Here is a 19015-nt window from a genome sequence, read left to right as displayed (position 1 = left end):
CCAAGAGATGGGAGTTCGGCAAGGCCAGGAGAGGCAGTCCTGACTGAAAGAACACGACAGACAAAAGTTAGAGACTGGCAAAGTCCGCCAAGCTCTCAAGGAGCCTTGGGCACATGAAAGGGCGGGCTCTTGGTGGAGCCCATGGAGACATGATGGGTATTTCCTCCAGGATGACCATGAAACCATTTTTGTACTGTTAAGAACAAAGCAAAGCAAAACCTAAAGAGGAAGAAACAGCGGCCCGACTTTGACTGCGGATAGAAGCTGGTGCTAACAGACGCCCCTCGGTGACAAAAGTGGCATCACACTAGTGGTTGTCAAAGTGGGGTCCCTGGGCCCCCAGCATTGATGGTGCTTTTGAGACTGTCCGAACTGCAAATTCTTGGGCCCCACCCCAGGCATGCTGCATCAGAGACTGTAGAGCTGGAGCCTTGTGGTCTGAGTTTTCAAAAGCCCTCCAGAGGATTCTGATGACAGGGGTGCTCAAGGAGCACAACTCTGTGCAGCCCGGAGGAGCGAGGCTGCTGCTTCTTGGAGTGTTCTCCAAAGCGTGTTTGTTCTGGGATCAGGAAGTCCTCTGCCCACTCATCTCGAAGCAGCTGCTGAGATTTTGACCATTTTGCTTTCATTTGAATCCCTCTGCTGCCCCTCATATACACAGTTTTTGGACAGCATCTCTAAATTAGCAATTTTTCTTCCAAAACCCACTCAGATCCGAACAAATGTTTCCTGCGTACAGGTTTCATATCCTGGCTTTTGCTGGAATGTGACCGGAGACAGAGCCACAAGACAAGGTCTCTGCCTTCCACCATTCCATTAGCGAGGCATGTACTTGTGAAAAATAAATTTATCTCGAGATAACATGTGCCTGGCAGACACGGATGGTACAGCCAAGAACTCCAGAGGAGGGGTGCCCAGGGAGGGTGGAATGCGTACTTCTGTCCTATGCCCAATTCCTTTCCCTCCATCAGCCTTTTCTGGTCCTGAGTATCCTACCTGCTCCATAATTCCTGTGAAATACCCTTTCTACGCCATTGGGGCAAAAACCGATGTCTGTCTGCCCCGTTGCCTTCCAAGTGGGTGTCCTCTCTACAGATTCCCCCATTCTTGCAGACTGAGCACCACCACATCCTCTGAACCACCCCCCCCCCAGGCTAAGTTGGTTCCTGCTCATCTGGCCAAGCCTCTCTCTATACACAGTGCCCCACTCATTCTCCGCACCAAGAAGTAAGGAGAAGCAAGTGGGAAGTGGGCTGTTCCTGAGGGCCAGCCCTCCCAGCACCCACTCCAGCCACCAGCAGTGTGGACAGATGTGACAGCCAAGCCTACAGCAAGAACTCTAGGCCATGTCACCATGTCAACACCTCCCTTCACTGTCCTTCGCTTCCCGACCCCAATTCCAACCACACTCACTTCAGAGTAAGTATCATAGAGATCTGACTTTCTGTGGCTGCCATGGAGGTCCTCTTTTTTTTTTTTTTAAGATTTTATTTATTTATTAGAGAGAGAGAGTGTACGGGTAGGAGATGGAGCAGAGGGAGAGGGACTAGCAGGCTCCTCACTGAGCAGGGAGCCTGACCGGGGCTCGATCTCAGACTCTGAGATGATCATGACCTGAGTCGAAACCAAGAGTTAGATGCTCAACCGACTGTGCCACCAAAGTGTCCACATGAAGGTCTTTCTAAAGAGCAATATCATCTGTAACTTACTTCCCCTCTGCAGGGTCTGAATCTTTAAAAGCCATCTCTCCAGGCTTCATCCATCTCCGTCACTTCTTCATAGGTCTAGCCACAACGTCCATTCTGTTCTTGTTCTGCTGGCTGCTGTTCTTCCTCTTTCCATGCCTCACACTTACCCCAAACTCCAGAGTAGTCCTTTCCAGTTCACACTGTCTTCTCGAGAGGGGACCAAAGGGGAAGGATGGAAGGGGCAGTCTCTCTCTGTGGAATTAGCTGGTGAATCACTGGGGAGTGTGGTTCATGGTTGGTTCCATCCCGGAGACTGGCCGAGGCACAAAGCTTCCAGGGTCAGGCCCATGCCTGAGGCCACAGCAACCCTGAAGGCCTCATGCTGGTGGGAAGAGCAGTGGAGGACTCCAGAACTGAAGAAATCCTGCCATATACAATCACCTCCCTAAAGGTACTGCTCCAGTGACTTATGGCCCCGAATCATATCCCGCAGTCACTTTACAAGATCTTTGGGGTTCTCAACCACGTCCAGGACACTGGGCAGACAGGTTCTCCCATCGTAAAGGATGTCAATAAAGACATTCCAGGCTACAGAAAATACAGTGTCTTCTTTCCAGCTTGTAACTGCAAGCCTGTTTTTTCACTTATTTTATATACAGTTCTAGGTAGTATAAATTTAAGACCAGTGCTGGTTTTCTCAACAGAAGTTAAGTGAGGATAAAGAGGGACGGATTGGTGTGGCTGCTTGATCACTAGCGTACTGTCCGTCTTCTGTCTATTCGTTCATTCTTTTTTTAAAACAATATTTTATTTATTTATTTGACAGACAGAGATCACAAGTAGGCAGAGAGGCAGACAGAGAGAGAGAGGAAATGAAGCAGGCTCCCTGCTGAGCAGAGAGCCTGATGCGGGCTCAGTCCCAGGACCCTGGGATCATGACCTGAGCCAAAGGCAGAGGCTTTAACCCACTGAGCCACCCAGGTGCCCCCCATTAATTCATTCTTAAAGTCATTGTTCATCCATCCATCTATTTTTATACATCTATTTTCATATATTGTACAGGCTTGAATACAAGGTAAAGCTCTTCCCTTCCCCAAATTATCTGTCAGAAAAGAGGAAGTATATATCCTAGCCCTTAGAGAACTTTTCATAGTATGGACTGCTCTCTCAGTTACCCTATTTTAAACAAAAATGCACTGTTTGGGAAAAAGTATTAGCCCGTTTCCATTTCAATCAGTGCCTCCAAAAGGAGGCTCACAAAGGTAACCTGATAGATGTTTTCTTCAGTAATCTCAGTATCAAAATATAGATTTGGTAACTTTTCTTGAGGGTACAGCCCCACCTTACAAGAGCTGAATTTTGCTATTAAAAAAATTTTTTTAAAGATCTTTTTTAAAAAGCAATACAGGAAATGGTTTTATCGTGAACATCAAAAACAAACAAAAACCTTCTAAAAGATTTGATTAAACTTTTCTCCAAAGAAGGCACACAAATAACCAATACGTACATGAAAAGATGCTCAACACCATTAGCCATTAAGGAAACACAAGTGAAAACCACGAGACACCAGTTCACACCCACTAGAAAAGCTAACATCAAAATTACAGACAGTAACAAGTGTTGATGAGAATCAGGAGAAATTAGAGTCATTATATGTTCCTGATGGGAAAGTAAGACAGTCGAGAGCTGCTGTGGAAATCTGTTTGGCAGTTCCTCACAATGTTAAACATAGATTATATGACCCAGGATTCCACACCTAGATAACTAAGACAAATAAAAACACATCCACACAAAAACCTGTACACATATGTTCCATAGCAGCATTACTTCCAACGATCAAAAAATGGAGACAACTCAGACGTCTAACAACTAATGAATGGATAGGGACTCCTGGGTGACTCAGTCATTAAGCATCTGCCTTCCACTCAGGTTATGATCCCAGGTTCCTGGGATCGAGCCCCAAATAGGGCTTTCTCCTCAGCCAGAGCCTGCTTCTCCCTCACCCACGCCCCCGCTTATGTTACCTCTCTCACTGTGTCTCTGTCAAATAAATAAATAAAAGCTAAAAAAAAAAAAAAACAACTAATGAATGGATAAACAAAATGCAGCATATCCATACACCGGAATATTATTTGGCAGCAAAAAAAGGAATGAAGGACTCACGCATGCTACAACGTAGATGAGCCTTGAAAACACGATGCTATGTGAAAGAAGCCAGTAAAGTATGTCATGGTGTTGCATGATTCTGTTTAGACGAAATGTCCAGAATAGGGAAATTCATAAAAACAGAGAGCAGATTAGTGGTTGCTGGGCCTGGGGGCAGAGAAGAAGGAGGAATGACTGCTGATGGTATGAGCTTTCTTATGGGGTGATATAAATGTTTTGTAATTAGGTGCACCTGGGTGGCTCAGTGGGTTAAGCATCTGCCTTTGGCTCAGGTCATGATCTCAGGGTCCTGGGATCAAGCCTCCCTTAGAGGACATGCTCCCTGCTCATTGGGGAATCTGCTTCTCCCTATCCCTCTGCCCCTCCCCTGCTCATGCGTGCTCACTTTCTCTCTCAAATAAATAAATTCAATCTTTAAAAAAAATGTTTTGCAATTAGATAGGGGTGTCTGTTGTACAAGTTGTGAATATACTAAGGTCATTAAATGTACATTTTAAAAGGATGAATTTTATGGTACGTGAATTAGGTCTCAAGAAAGGTACTATTCAAAAATAAATATTAAGAAGAACTAACCACCTCTCTTTAGACTGTAGGGACAATGATAAAGGCTAGAATGTGGGTAGGGTTCCAGTGGCAAAAGGACACTGATGTCAAAGATGGGAGTGAAGCATTGAATGTTTTGTAACAGGGACGGGGGAGGGGGGAGTTGGGGGAAAAAAAACCATTATTTTAATTTAATGTGTTATTTTATACAGTATGTCATTTGAAACATGTCACTAACATACTATATTAAATATTACCCTAAAACATTCACATATTCCCATCACCTTTTTTTTTTTTTTTTAAACAACCTTCCTTGGTGGGACGCACACATATGGTCAGTTTCAGGCACACATTGCGCATATCAAATGCCGACTGTGTGTCAGGCACCAGCTTCGTCCTCGTCCTCGTCCTCGGGAGAGAGCCCTGACTCTCAGTGCTGACATGGTTCTGACCTCAACAGAGCTTCTGGCCTCGTTCATTCGAATTAAAATGGAGCTCAATGTTGATGTAATTTCTATGAAAAGTTTGTAAAACTCATTATAAAAACTTGTGGGTCATTCCTAATATTTTGGGGTGCCATCAGTTCCTGAGACCTAGATGAAAATTCTGTACTTTTTCCCCATAATCATGTGCATTTGCTCAGAGGGGACAATTCTGCACCTTGTCTCAGGCTGTTCACGCATACAGTACCATGCCACCCCGCGCACACACATGCGACGCTCCAGGCTGGATTCCTTACTTTGAGATTATTCTGTATAGAATCTACTTGAATCTGTACCCATTCTCTGGACGCCAAAACACATAAAAATCAGGACCTCAAAAACTGGAGGCCTGGAAAGGATCCAAGATGATCCGAGCTCCAAGAAATGCAGGGAGGGCCCCAGGACCGCTGTGCAAGAGGGTTGAGGAGGCAACAGGCACCTGCCTCCCCACTTTGACCCCAGAGGGTCTACTTTTACCCGGTTTAACACGGGGCTTCTGCCTGAGATCCATTCTGAAGAAAGCTCTTCAGCAGATAATAAGTCCCCAAATCTCCTTATTGTATGAGAAAATGAGAAGCCTAAAACTCGTCAGGTTGGCCCAGGTGACTCACCCAGGATCATGTGGCTAGACAGTGACCAGGCAGACAGGGACCAGACCCAGGTCTCCCCGTCCCAGGGCAAGGCTCCCTCTGTCGTCCCTCATGACTCTTCCAGGGAGGGAACACAGGCTGGGAGGGGTTTTCTACACAGAGAGTCAGGTAGAGAAAGAGCAGAGGGCTCAGAGGTACATCCAGACCAATGGAGGGAGGGTCACTCTCTGGAGATAAAGGAGCCGGTGTGTACTAAGTGTTTTCCAACTGCAGGATTCAGAAAGCTCTGAGAGCAGTTACCATGGCAAGCCCTATGCCTGTGCACAGCGAGGTCGAAGTCACGGGTTGCTAAAAATTGCCAACCTCTGCCTTGCAAATCTCTCTTCCATATTCCCACAACAATTTTTCCCTTGACCAAGGCTCCCTGCCTTTTCCCCCACACCTTGTCTTCTCCTGTCGTTCAGTCTGGCCTACAGGAGCTCAATACACAGGAGGATAAGGGAGAAAGGAAAGGCAAGGATCCACGGATTAGAGAGACATGGGAGCCACTTACAAAGAGATTACTGAGCTCCTGATCTAAATCCTCGGGCTTCCTCTCCCTAGGCTCTAGGAAACCTCCACATTCAGAAGAGGCTGGGAGCGCATCCTGACCCCTGGGGAGAATGCGGTGTCTGCTGCTAAAACTGACTATCGTGATGCCAGCACAGGGAATAAGGCAGACCCCCCCTGGCCCAGAGAGCCTGGCATGGGTGTGCAGGGAAGGAGGGAAATGGAATCTCCTATCATGGGCATCTGAGGTAGTTAAGAAGAACAAAAGGCAAAGCACCTCCCTGGCCCAGCATTTCACGCTGGGATGAGTTGATAAATTCTAGAGGATCAGGGAGTGCAAAGAAGCACTGAGACAGCGAAGGGGGTGGTGGGGGAGCAACAGGTTTCCCGAGGGCTGGGTTGAGCATGGAGCTTCTGGGAGGACTTGGGCTGGGGAAGGTGGACAGGACCACGGGCAGGAACACAGGAACTGAGCAAAGGTTTGATGGGGCCCAGTGAGCAAATCATGCTAGCGAGGGTGAAGGGCTTACTTGGAAAGTACACGGGAGTTGATTGAGAAGGGTAGACAGAGGTCAGATTATAGATGGCATCAAAATTGAAGGGACTGGGGTTTGTCTAGAGGCATGGGAGCTTCCAAAGGAACTGGAGGAAGGGGAGAGGCTTCTAGGTAATCTTAGAGGGTATCAGGAGGGTATCTGGAGGCTTCTAGGTAATATTAGAGGGCTGATTATTATAATATTATAATATTAGAGATATTATATAGTAATATATATACTATTAATGAGATATATAATATTATAATATTAGAGAAGCTGATTAGCTTCACCTGGGCTTGAGTGAACCCTCGGGAGAAGGGAAGAGAGGAATGAGAGGCATGAAGAAGGAGTCTGTAGGACTAGTGATAAGTAAGATATGAGCAGAGAAAAGCAGAGAAGAGGAGAAAGGGAAGAGAACATCAGGGTTTCTGGCCCGGGTGTCTAGGAGAATGACAACTGCGTGAACGAAAGGGTTGCCTGCAGGAAGAGATGGTTTGGTGTGAGAAACTGATGAATTTGGTTTTCCACATGTAGCACTTAAGGTGAATTACTCGAGTGGAAATGTCTGACAGACTCTTGAAAGTGGGGGGCTGAAGGGAGGCGGTTCTGGCTGGAGGCAGAGACCAGGTCATGGGAAGTGATGAGGGCAGAGGGGACAGCAGATCTAAGGGCATGCTGCCCCGATTCTGCAGGGGGCTGCCGTGTAGAGCGTGTCATTAGGCCTGGAGACAGGCTAACATTTAGTGCATACCTAGCAAAGATAAGGCTGCGGGTGGGGGTGGGGGGGTCAGCTTATCTCTGAATCAATGACCCGGAGAAAGGAAAGGATTAAGGAGAATGGCAAATTATAGAGATTCCCATAAACCCTACATCTACTTTTTTTTTTTTGTAGATTTATTTCCTTATTTCAGAGGGAGAGAGAGAGAGAGCACGAGCATAAGGGGCAGAGGTTGAGAGAATCTCAAGCAGACTCCATGTTCAGCAAGGAGCCCGACACCGGGCTTGATCTCACGACCGGGAGATCACCGCCTGAGCCGAAACCAAGAGCCGGACGCTTACCTGACTGCACCACAACCCTACATCTTTTCAATTCAGCTAAAGACCAATCTCCACTCAGAATGGAGAAGCCTCCTGTGAACTAGCAGATATCTCTAGGACCCCCAAATCATCCTGAATTACATAATGTATCCAAACTCTCAAGACATGAACCGTTGTAACATGTCTTTCCTGCTCCTCCTGAAATGTCAAGCCCTCTTTTCTCGGATCCACTTTACTTGCTGCTGCCCAAATTTGATCAGCGCCCCCACCCCTTCATTCTCCCCATCTCTCTGCAGCCTTCAGAATAAAGTCCAAACTCTTCAGCAGCCAAGTCAAGCCTTATCCCACTTTCTTCCCTTTATCTTTATGGTCCTTGGACACCCTCAGCTCCACCCAAAATGATTCATTCGAAGGAGCCCTTCCCACCTCCCTGCTTTTATTTACACTCTTCTGTGACCACAAGCACCATCCCAGGTTTCCACGGTCATCCCTACCCATCCTTTCAGACCTTTTCCAAATGCCACTTCCTCCAGGAAGCATCCCCAGACTCCCCAGACAGAAATACCCTCTCCAATCCTCTGACATCATCACACTTGACGGGTGTGTCTTTTATGGCACTGCAAGTCCCCATCTCATCTTACAGTTCAATATGTTTACTTATTACCTCCCCAACCAGCTGTGGACTTACTGAGAACAGATAAAGTCCTTCTCACGTCAAGGAAGACTGACCCCAAGAGTGAAGGAGGTGAAGAGGGGAGAAAGCACACACAAATCTCCAGAACGAGTTACAAATGAGAAAACTAGGGCTCTGGGGGGCAACGTCACCCAGATAGAAAGTGACCGAGTCAAGGCTCAAACCCGCATCTCTTTAACCCGCCACTCCTCATCTCCAGGAATGGTGCATGGGGTGCTTTCCAGACATTTTCACATATGTCCAGGATTTCTCTCAAGGACCTCATCAGGGATGCTGTCCTTTTTCTTCATTTTCGAGTGAGAAAAAAAGAGGTCTGGAAGAGTCGAGCAACCTGTCTAAATCACACCGCTAGCGAGTGGCCGCATCGATACTGGGGCCATGTCTTCTGATTCCTGATCGCGTTTCCACTAACCCAGGCTCCCAATGTGCCTGCACTGGGGGCTTCAGAACCCAAGCCTGGGACAGCCCCTCAGGACTGCCTAGAGGGGCATCACTGTACATCAGTGCCCCATGTTCCTGTAAATAGTGGAGGGAAGGTGACCGGCTGCTAGTAAGGGCGCCTTCTGAGTGTCAGATCTCCGGGAACCTGCCTGGAGCAGGAGCCAGGGGTGGGAAGAGTAGAAACCTGCATAAGAGAGAGAAGCTAGGGTCCCACTGCAAATGCACCTGGAGAACGCATCTCCGTTCTCCAGGTGCATTTGCGGTGGGACTGCTTGAGGCTGGGGAGGAAGTAGGGGGCGGGGTCAACTACATGATTTAGAAACCAGGTAAAGACATGATGTGTCAGGGGCCAGGACCAGAGGAGGGGCTGTTTTCTTACAGGTGGGAAATGGATTCCTGCCCCTTGATGTCCCCCAGGAGCAAAGCCCAAACTCAGAGCAGAACTCCCAGAAGGACTTAGAGGAGGCGCCTGGACCCTTGGGTGTCCCAGTAAGGATGCAGCAGCTGGGGGAGTCTGAGCGAGCCAGGTGGTGGGCAGACCCTCAGAGAAAGAAGGGGCACAGGGAGGGGTCGGTCCTATGCCCTCAAAGTTGTTGAATCAACCTAACCAAAAGGGAGACAACAATTAAACCCAGTGCCAAGTTCTAAACAATGGGTATGGTGTGTTCCTGTGAACCCCCCAGCTAGTGAGCCATGTGGCCAGATTCTTTGCAATGGATTTTGAGAAAGAAAAGGCAAGAAGGGCACTTCAGAGGAGGAAAATGTTGGTGAACTTGATGCCGAGAGAGGAAAGTGGGGAAGGATCAGCCTTCCATGGATGTTGGAGTGGTTTATCTTAGCTTTAATCATGTTGCCCAGCTGCCTTATGAAAGCAGCAGTTCCCTTAGTGCTGGGCAAAGGGAAGGGCTGGGTGAGAAGGTCTTGGGAAGCAGAGGACAGTCATTTCCTGCCGCCCACCCATAGTCTACCTGGAAAACAAATCCTACATTCCCACCCACCTGCCATCCTGTCTAGGTAAAAAGGACATTGGAATTTGCAGCCTCCAGCCTGCTCTCTTAATCAAACTGTCATCGTGAGTAATAATTATCCTTGGGAAATAGCACAGTGACTCAAAAAGTGGTCCCCTCCCCTATCGCCACCCCCTCGCACAGCTCAGAGCTTTGTTTAGGGTGCCGAGAACCCCAGAGAGCAAAGCCACCAGCTCGTGAAAACTGTCCCCTTAAGTGATCATTCAGACTCCAGGGATGGGCAGTCGCAGAAAGTCTCTTTGGCCAAAGAGCTCATTAGGGCTGGCTGTTCATCAAATCCAGTAGACGTGGGTGCGGTGCGGGGCAAGAAGCAAATACTGCTGGAGACCTGATGCCTGTCAGTGAGACAGAAGCTAGGAGGGCTACTCCTCATAGGATGGCCTTTTTCCTCAGGGGCTTCCTTCCCACCCACTCAGATTAATCCTAAGCATAAAAATACAACGATAAGGAGAGCCACACTTATTCAATGCCGACCAAGTGCCTGTTGTTTGAAGGACCACATTTGGGGGCACAGTCAAGGATATTAGGAAGCTGGTGCATAAGACCATCTGGGACGTTAAAAAAGTGAAACAGGCCATGCGGGTAGGGTACAGGCCTGTTACTGGGCCCCTGACTGTCTGCCTCTTCTGTCACCTTTGCCTTCCGGATGAGGACGACCAGGCCAAGGGACTTGCCTCACGTCAAGCAGTAAGTCTGAGAGCTCGAGTTGGAACTCTGGCTGACTGACTCCAAGCTTTTGTACTTGACCACCAGCCTACTAGCCCTGTTCACGTTTTAAGCCACTGCCCCCTTCCCTGCTCTTCCCCCTTTATCCTAGAACCCATGCAGAGTCTAAAAGAAACCCTCAGTCACCAAGCCAGCAAGAACTTCTCTTAATTATCATATGTACATAATTACCATATGACAGCCCTTGGGTATCTCCAGCCACTGGTGTGTGACCACCTCAGAGCTCCATTCATCCAGGAGGCCAGGGCCATGTGGTCCAGAGCCCATGACTCCTGGGCAGGAGGAGAGCTAGGGGCTGACAGAGACCTACCACTCAAGATCTACCCTAGAGCATGCTCTCTCCCTTTCCTTCCCTCACCATCGGTGTGCTTGCCTTAGCAGTACTGAGGACATATGGAGCAATGGCTATCACCACGGATGGCCACTTGCTGAGAGACATCCTCTTCCCAGGCTTTTCTGACCTATGAGAAATGGGCGTAAGCTGCTACGGGAAGGTTTTGGCTGACACGGGTAGGGGTTTGTGTCCATGGGGGAGATGTGATGCTGGGAGAGCTGTGCACCAGCACTCAGTCCGCAGAGATCCTCTGTAAGTTGGACACTGCTGAGTCTAGGATCAATTAGATCTCTCCTGGTTAGAGTTAGGGAATGAACAATGTCCTCTGAAAGACCTGCTTGGTCCCAGAACTGTGCCCACATCAACAGTCACTAGATAGGAAATGCTATTTCCTTTGAGACAATAATAGGTTCCCCAATAGCCCCCCCCCCACCCTTCCAGGGTTCTAGGGTCAAATTCACAGAATGCTAGAGGACCCAGGGATACAGAAGTTTTTTCTACAGGACCTTGACTGTACAAAGACACATGACAACTCTCTGAGAGCCAGCTCATCTGAACATTTCTCCAAGGGAACACCCATAACTCTCTCATGGCATAGAGTTTCTCTGAACACTGTTTGGCAAATGCTGGTCTAAAGAGCTGGGAACAAAACACTCACCACTGGGGAGGAGGAGATTCAGCCATGGAAAGGGACCATTTTTAACTCCACGGTCCATACAAGGGAACACAATTTCCATTTCCTCTTTCTCTTAACTAATTTTTAACTCCCTCCAGTTCCCTTTTAGGAGGTCCCTAAACTGCTCTCACCAATGCTCTCATTAAAGTCAAAACACGGTTCCCAATGCACCCCTACTTCATCTCTCCCTGCAATGAGTCTGTGTGTCTATGTGTCTACGTGTCTATGTGTTTTTAAGAGTCTAAGGTACTTGTAAAAACAGGAATGACGGCAATCCAAATTTTGCAGTGCACTTGTTTATGCCAGATACCGTGCTAGCTGTTTTATGTGGGTTCTCTCTTGTAATTCATTCACATTTTCCTTCCGTTAATTCTGCCCTGAGCCACCACCTCTTTCCCACCCATTCTCCTCCAAGAGGAGAGCTAGGGATCTCCTCCCCTGGAAGCAGGTGATCTGCAAAAGGAAGGGTAGATCTGAGAAAAACAATTCAGGCTCTCCCTTCTTTGCTCAGGAGCTGGCACACTCTCTTGCTAGAAGCGGGACACCTACCACATTATTTCCCTGGGGAACCTCTGAGTCCTCACTAACTATAAACAGAAATCAATGAGCCCAAGCACTTTGTGGATGCTACTTTGGTCACCCTGGCAAAGGGGTCATAAAAATTAATATCTGCCACTTTTCTTGAGCACTCACTAGAGAATCTATGTGCATTATCATAGATCCTTCCAACAACATGTTATTCCTGTACTCGTTCAGAAAAGAGATTCGGGGGCTTCCAGGAGCCTCACGGTGGGAAAGGGGCCAAGCGGGGTTTGAATCCGGGTCCATTAGCCTCCAAAGCCCAATCTCTTTCTGAGGTATCACAATCTTCAGCTTGTAGATAAACATGAAAACCAAGGAAATTTTTTTTTTTTTTAAAGAAATAACATGGTCAGTCAGTGAAGGAGTCCCAAGCTGGCATCTAGGAGAATTGGTGACAAGATAAATATGCCCTGAAGACTGTTCTCCTGGCACAGGAGCATGGTCCATCTTTCATTTCCCAGCCCAGGAGCATCTTCCCCTTCCTTCTAGAAGAGTGTTGCCAGATAAAATACCGGATATGTGTTAAATTTGAATTTCACATAAACAATACATAATGTCTTAGTATAAGTATGTCCCAAATACTGCAGGGCTATACTTATACTTGAAAAATAGTCATGGCTTATCTGAAATTCAAATCGGAGTGTCCTGTGTTTTTATTCGCTAAATCTGGCAACCCCACCCTAGACTCAGAGGCATGCTGGGAAGTCTCCTGCCTGGCTCTGGGTCCCAAGTGTTGCTCCAACGGGAGTTGCCATGGCAGCCTAAGCAGGCCCTTCTGGAGCTGTCTCTACTTACCTCCCCAGCTTCACCTCGCCCCTGCACTCTCCATGCTCCAACCATGCTGCGCTACTTTCAGTTTCCTCAATGTGTCATGCTGCTTCTGGCCCCAGGTCTCGGCACTTGCTGTGTTTTGTGCCTGCCTCCGTCCCTCTCTCCCACTCTCTGCCCACTTTCTATTGATCCTCTGGGTCTCCTGTTGGAGTCATTTCTGCCAGGAAGTCTTACCTGACACCCTGATCCCTGCCCCTTCCCACTGCAGCCCTCAGCATCAGATGTCCACCATCCGGCTCCAGAGAGCAGGGGTGGGGCACAAACATCCTTGTGTCCCCACATGAAGAACCAGCACATAGCCTCAGGTAGGAAGCAGCAGATGCTTATTGAATGAATGAATGGATGGATGGAGACTATCCAGAGCCGCATCTCTTGAATGTGACTACTTCCTTCCTCCCATCCTTACTCACTTTTTCATCTCTGCCTCCTCTCCCTCTCTGAGTTGTGAGAGGCTGGGGCTCAGGTCCTCAAAGGCATGTCCTGGCCTGGACTCTGGTGAGGAGAGAGCAGTCAAGACATGGAGAGGTCTCCTTGTGCCCCTTACCAGGTCATGACATATCAGCTGTCCCTGGGGGCTCAAGTTGCGCTACAGGTCAGCGGAAACTTCTCCTTGGCTTCCAAATCCTCCTGGCACATACCCCCTCTGGGGACAAACTCTGCTCCCCTTCTCCCCCCTGGCCCCTTCAAGGGAACCTAATTGGACTGAGCCCCAAGTTTGGGGTGTAGGGAGATGCCAGTGTCAGATGGCTGAGGGTTAGGGCAGGTGGTGGGGCTCGGTGGGCTCAGAACATCACCCATATGTTCCCTGTTCACCCACCCAAGGCTTTGCCCACGCACAGCCTGACAGCAAGAGAAGGCAGCACAGAACTTAACCCTTTCCTGCAACTGAGAAGGTAGTTTCACAAAGAACCAGTGAGCAGCCAGTGTTAACTTTAACCCCCAGACAGACACACAAAGACACACACACACACACACACACACACACACACACCCTGGAGTTCTGCCTCTATGGCCCTCGCAGAGCCCTGCTTGCTTTCAGTCCGGGCTTGATTTAGAAAATGCCCTCTGGGGTGCAGGCAGTCCTTGCCAGAGCAGTGGGGTGTGCTGGGAACATGACCAGGGTGGGGGTGCTGAAGGGCACGGGGAGAGGGGAAGGGGGGGAGGGCAGGGAGCGGCTCCGAGGCAGCGCCCGAAGTTGCATTCTGAAAGCCCTGGTCTGTCGCTCTCTGATCCGACCTTTGGAAGCAGGTGGCGATTTTGTGCGTTCTCATCATCCCCCAGCCTCCCCTCCCAGAATACGTTCGGAGGACAAAGAGGGAGAAACACCCCTCAGTCTCAAATTAACTCCCAAAATAGACTCTGCTCTGCCCCGGGGGGAAGGCGAGCCAGCCAGGCGTGCAGCGCCCCGGCGGCTCCGACACCGGAGTCCCTTTTCCAGGAACTCCCGCTCCTGTCCAGGTACCGGCAGTCTCGGAATCACCCCTTTCCCACCCCTACCACCCCGGCCTGCCTCCAACTTGTGGCTGGGCGCTCCGCCCGGATGGCGGGAGGGGACTCACTCGGAGAGAAGCGCCGACTCCGACGGCTCCTTGGCTCAGCCAGGTGAGGCGCGGGCTGCGCGGCCGGCAGGTACAGGTGGGTCCGGGGGGCTGCGGCAGGTAAGGGGTGCGCGGCCGCTCCCGAGGCCTCTGCTGAGTAACAGGGCTGACAGGTTGGTGTTTTCCCCTCTCCTCCTCCTAGTTAACCACACCCCTGCTGCTCTCCTCCTCACTTCCTTAAAGGGTGGGGTGTGTTGTCTGTGGCGCTGAGTGTGTGCCCGCTCCAGCCTCTTACCATAAACCCTGAAATAGACGCCGCCACCAATTCCCTGAGCGGCACGTGCCCACCTGCGGACCCATATCCCGAGCCCCAACGGGGTCTCCTGCCCTGGTCGTCCCTGGGAGCGGCTGACCTCGCCCAACTCCTCCTACCCCTCCCTCCTCCTCCCACTCCGATTGCAGACTTCTGGAGGCTAGGCTTAGAGGTCGGTATTTCCTCTCTAGCCTCAAGGTAGGGCTCAGAGTGGGAGCCAGTTATCTGGCTCCCAGAATCTCAGCATCTCAGACCCTCCAGGTCTCTTTCTGTCCTAAAGTAGCCCCAAGCCCTTGATGGGACACTAGAGATCAGGTGAATATCACCAGGGGCTCTGGTAGAACCGATCCAGGTGCTTGTGCTATGATAGGGCGGGCCCAGAGGGTGACACAAAATTGTCATCAAAGCCCAGCAGCCTTTACCAGCCTCATCTCCATGTCAGCTCACTTTGCTGACCAAAGAGGCTGGTTCACCTCTTTACTCAGGTGAGCAGGGCCTGAAATTCAAGGCAGGGACTCAAGGGAACCTAGAAACCCTTTTCCCCCTTTTGCTGGAAAGATTCCAGACTTTCCCCCTAAGTAGGAGGAGATGAACAGGACTTAGCATAACGTCAGAAAGCTGGTATGTTCTCAATGTCCCTGCACATCCTCAAAGTTCCTCTCTAGAGCCCCTGGCCCAGATTTCTTCATTCTGGGTCCTGTGAAGGGTTGGGACCTCCCACGGTTCTAGAACATGCTGGTCTGTGAGGGTGGCGCCCCCTGGAGTTGTGCTGCCATACATGACCACCCAGCATACATGATGCCACCCACCCCCAGTACCACTGCACCCACTAACCCCAAACTCCATGGAGAACAACAGGAAATACAGCATTTGGTGAGTATGCCTAAATGCCAACCACTATTGCTAAGAACGCATTCAACTGACAGCATTTCATTTAATTTCCCCCATTTTCTGAAAAGAAAACCAAGACTTAAGATTCCTTAATTTGTCCACAAAGCCAGAAATTTTATGTTTCTCAAATTGTGACCAGGGGACTGATGACCTGTAGCTTTTAAAACACAGATACCTGGATGGCACTGCGGGTCTACTGACAGTCAGAATCTCTGAGCCTGGGGCCCGCCTGTCCTACCAAGGCAGCTGACAACCCATTGGGTGGGCGCTCATAATCACACCCGCAGGAGCTCCCCCTGGTTTTCCCCATTCATCTGTTCATGATGTCCCCAGCACCAGGTAATGTTGGCAACCTGCAGAGCAGTCAGGTGTCAGGGGGACTGTGGGTAGGGCTTGGGGTGATCAGGCAAGAGCGACAGGTAAACTGGAATTCACAGGCTAGGTATGGAGGAAGACTAACAGACCAACTGACAGCCCCACAAGGATATCATCAGAGGGCTTCTGAAAATGGGGGCCCCTTCTGTGTTCTTGTGCACGGAAATGAGGAGATGAATGTTGAGCAGTTGAAGGTTAGATACTTACATTAGCTGTTGAGGGTCTGTGTTGGGCTAGAGGCAGTGGAAACTAAGGAGCAAAATGAATCCAACAGGTTTAAGGAAAGGTGAGTTTGTGTATGCTGCCTCCCTGTGGCCAAATCCATAAACTACAATATCACCAGGCCCTAATTGGAGCAAGGTTTCCAGATTTTCCAAAATTTTCAAGGATGTTGAATCCTTCAGAGATGTTTCTTTAAAGCTCTGAAACCTAGCACCTAGCATCATAGGATAATAGGTCTCTCTCAAGACCTGGGAAAACTGCCTGCGATGGATACTCTCTGCCTGTAGGTCTCCCTATGTTCTGTCCAGTATGGGTCATGAAAAATTCAGGTGACACATGTCAGCCTGTTATGTTAAAAATCCTATCAGAAATGCTTCCAGGATCCTAGGATTCTATGTGAATGGTCTTTAAAAAATCTGTTGATGGCTCATTGTGTGTTCTAAGCTTTGTTTAAGATGGTAGCCAGTGGAGTGGGTTTAGATGCACATGGGAAGGAACCATTCAAGAAGGAAGACGTGACCTTGGGCAAGCAAATCCATCTCTCTGAGTTTGCATTTCCTAATCTAGGAGAGTAGAGGAATAAGTACTACCTTCCCTACCTATTTCACAGGGTATCGTGATGACCCAATTAATTGTAGGTATGAAAATATTCACACTATAGCAATTATTATGGTATTGTGCTATATAACATGCTATGATTTTAGTTTTAGAAATAATAGGAATTAGGGATACCTGGCTGGCTCGGTTGGTAGGACACACGACTCTTGATCTCAGGATCATGAAGTCAAGCCCCACTTTGGCTGTGGAGCCTACTTAAAAAGAAAGAAGAAAGAAAGAAAGAAAGAAAGAAATAAAGGGAGGGAGTGAGGAAGGAATAGGGTGGGTTTAGTGGGGAGAGATTATATAGATTATCTGTTATACAGATACAATCTATCAGGTGTTCACTTATGAACGGAATTTTCACCTATCACTTAATGGGTCTTCACAACAATTTATTGAAGTAAATAATAATATTCTTATTATTATGCTAGGAGGCTTGGAAAAGATAAATAATTTGTCCACAGCCACCCAGGTGGGAAAGAGCAGGGCTGAATATAAACCCATTATTGTTACATAATGATACATCTTTGGAATCTATTATGGGATAATGGAATGAAATCACATATTGTTATTAGAATATATTCCACTTTTGGGCACCTGCATGGCTCAGTTGGCTAAGCATCTGACTCTTGATCTCAGCTCAGGTCATGATCTCATGGTTGTGAGTTCAAGCCCCACATTGGGCTCTGTGCTGGGCATGGAACCTACTTAAAAAATAAGAAAAATAAGAATACATTTCATTTTAAAAGAATAATATAGTTATAAGTGTTCTGAGCAAAAAAAAAAAAATGAAATGAACAAAGAAAAAAGTCATGGGCACAAGGATTAAATAACTGAAATCCTTCATCACCAAAGAACATCTACCTCTAAATAAACCAGTTACCACTGGGTTTGCTAAATGGACCACAGTTGAAGCCAACCCCCCCAAAACAACAAAAGAACCCCCAAACTTCAAAACTATGTCCTTGACTTCAAAAGGGCTCTATTCCATTCAGGAAGGCACAGCTGGTTGTCCTTTCTTCCCTTATAATAGAATCCCTGATTTTTAGTTGGTCCTAGGCTGCCCCAAATAAAGACTGCACATCCCAGTCTCCTTTGCAGGTATGGCCAGTGACTAAGTTCTGGGCAATGTTTGGTGAGTGAGCTTTAGGATCATGCCCGTCAAGGCAATGGGCAAGCCTCCAACATTTCCTTTTCCACTTGCACCGAATGATGGAAACTGGAGCTGCCATCCTGGTCTATGGTGTTGAGAAATGAAGTCTGGATCCCTAGTGCCATCAAGCCACAATGCTAGCCCTAGATATGGCCTGGGCCAACTTAAACATTTACATGAGAAATTTACTTAAATTTTTTAGGTTGCTACACTTGGGGCTTCTCTGTCATCATAGCTTCAAGTGTATCCTAACTAATATACTATCAGTCAGTCTATGTTCTTTTGTCTATAAATTAAGGCAGAACCTCAATTTCCTCATCTGTAAAATGGGAATAACTTACCATTGGGTTGTCAGAAGGACTAGAAATAATACATGTAAATTTCCCTGCCAGCACCATGGCTCATAGCTGGCAATAAATGGAAGGTATTTTATCCTGTTGCAACTTTTAAAAATATGTTCCTGAAATAAAAATAATGGTTAGTTTAAAATATTCCATCACTGGGACACCTGGGTGGCTCAGTCAGTTGAGTGTACAACTCTTGATTTCAGTTCAGGCCATGATTTCAAGGTCATGAGATTGAGCTCTGTGTTGGGCTCCACACTGGGTGTGGAGCCTACTTCAAAAAAGGTGGGGGAGGATTTACCTAATGTATTTATTTTATATTATTTACCTAAAATACTCCACCATACCCAACCCCCCAAATTGGAGGGGAAAGATGATACAAAAAAGAAAATTTGATTATTGATGTAAGCTGAATGATGGGTAGGTGGGGGTTAATTAAACTGCTCTCTTTCATTTTGTGTTTGAAAATGTGAAAAAGTTAAAATAAATAAAATCTTTCCATGGAGAAAAAAAAATGGATTCCTGGACATAATCCCAAGTGAATCTCTTTGGGAAAAATGAAACCATATTAAATCCATTGATAAATTAATTTGGGGACTCAAGAGGGAGGGCAGATGGAGAAGTCAGTAGAATGTTTTCACTTCCCTTTTAAAAACAATAGGCAGAGTCTCAGTG

General features: G+C 47.9%; 1 protein-coding gene across 1 annotated transcript in view; it reads right to left on the bottom strand.

Annotated features, from left to right (window-relative positions):
* The window catches only part of PTK2B (protein tyrosine kinase 2 beta), a 122733-nt gene extending 108064 nt beyond the window's left edge, over positions 1-14669 (bottom strand). Inside the window, exon 1 of the mRNA XM_004775099.3 lies at positions 14464-14669. The gene's annotated coding sequence lies outside the window, so the exon portion shown is untranslated. The remainder of the gene's footprint in view (positions 1-14463) is intronic.
* Between the last annotated feature and the right edge of the window lie 4346 nt (positions 14670-19015).

Source organism: Mustela putorius, unplaced genomic scaffold, assembly GCF_011764305.1.
Source record: "Mustela putorius furo isolate JIRA1106 unplaced genomic scaffold, ASM1176430v1.1 tig00000242_pilon_pilon_pilon, whole genome shotgun sequence".
NCBI classification, from domain to species: Eukaryota; Metazoa; Chordata; class Mammalia; order Carnivora; family Mustelidae; genus Mustela; species Mustela putorius.
This window is presented reverse-complemented; position numbering and strand designations above follow the sequence as displayed.